The 1,728-nt window shown below is 28.9% G+C and overlaps 1 pseudogene; it reads left to right on the forward strand.

Moving 5' to 3' along the window:
* Positions 1-544: 544 nt before the first annotated feature.
* Positions 545-1,115, forward strand: LOC108770787 (uncharacterized; annotated as a pseudogene).
* The last annotated feature ends 613 nt before the right edge of the window (positions 1,116-1,728 follow it).

Below are 1,728 nucleotides of genomic sequence, written 5' to 3' on the forward strand. Positions count from 1 at the left end.
ATCAACCAATCAAAATTCTTCTTTTCCATGGAATGAGAGGAAAGGAAAGCTTCTGATTAGTTGATTCGCTTATGCACTATGCGTTATGCGTTATGCAAGAGTATGTGTCTGGGCTCTTAGCAGTGCTTTCCATTTATAGGCACTTGTGTCAACTTGTGTCGACTTATGTCAGCTGAAGTTAGTAACCTCAAATACGATAAATGGAAAGCTTTCTTATGCGCAAAAGTCGATGCGCACAATTATATGTCTCATATGTAGTACGTCGCATATTAAGTAACGATTAATGTTTTGGGGCAGAGCGACGCTTTTTCTTGTCAAACCTTGATTTTTATATAAAAACGCATCGATTGAGTGTATTTTTATCAATATTTGAGGTGATTGGGATATTATATATCTTTATCTAATATAAATATTGTAGAAAGATATATTGATTTGTAATTTTACTTATATATATTCTCTTGTATGTCTATAATTAAAATAGTTTTGCAAAATAAATAGGTCATATTTATGAATGTAATTTAATAATAAATAAATTTTTCAATAGATGAATGAACATAATTTACTTGCAATAAATTTATTGGAAAATAACAGTACCAGCAATGATGATGATATAGATAGCAGTACTAGATCATCAGATTTTAGTTTATCAGATGATAGTATAGAGTATAATCCATTTTTGGAAAACGATATTTATGAAAAAGATTTGCTATTTCCTCTTCTTCAACTTTTAAATAATGGTCGTAGGCGACAACATATTGTTGAAGATTTTCTTCATGTAGTACATGCAAAAGTAATGAAGAATTTAGAGAGGATTTTAGATTAACTCGTCCAATTGTGTATCAGTTAGTAGGTGATTATTATATTATTAATTATAATATTAATTTTATAATAGATATATTTGTGATGAAGTAATGTCAAATTAATTACATATATTCTTTATAGAATCTTTAGAAATAAGTGGATTTATACCATTACATGGATTTGGGAAAGAAAATAAATCTGCAGAGTTGTGTTTATTGATGTCTCTTTGGTTCCTCAATAATAAAGAACCACATCGAACACTATCCAATCTTTTTGACATATCAATATCATCTGTATTTCGCATTATACGTTGAGTTATTAATTGGCTAGTTACCTTAGTGCCTGAAGTTATTGTATGGCCTGAAGAAAATAATATAACTAAAGTATCTCGCAAATTTGAAGAAATAGCAGGTATCCGTAACTGTGTTGGAGCCATAGATGGCTCTCATATTTTTATTAATAAACCTGAAGAAAATGGTAGGGAATATTTTAATAGGAAGCAGTGTTACTCAATTCTTTTACAAGCTGTTACCGATAGTAAGATGAAATTTACTAATATATATTGTGGCGATCTTTTCATGATGTCCGTATGTTGAGAAGATCAGAGCTATTTCAAGTTACTGAACAGGAAAGAGAAAACATTTTTCTAAATAAAACGTATTTAATTAAATCAAATTAAAATCTCTAGATACAAACGTTTCGACTCCGATCGGGTCATTTTCAATGTTACAAATTTTTGTCATGAATCTTAATACAGTTATAATCTCTTAAATGGAAATAAATATGATTAAATAAAACAATACATAAAATCGCACGCGTAATCTTGTCGTTGACATAAAAAGCGCAAGTTGTCCATTATAAATTAATTTAAGTTGCGAATAAATTCATATCTAAGAAAGAATAATAATACAATTGAAACCTCAGGTT

The sequence above is a fragment of the Trachymyrmex cornetzi genome, unplaced genomic scaffold, assembly GCF_001594075.2.
Source record: "Trachymyrmex cornetzi isolate Tcor2-1 unplaced genomic scaffold, Tcor1.1 scaffold1339, whole genome shotgun sequence".
In the NCBI taxonomy this organism is placed as follows: domain Eukaryota; kingdom Metazoa; phylum Arthropoda; class Insecta; order Hymenoptera; family Formicidae; genus Trachymyrmex; species Trachymyrmex cornetzi.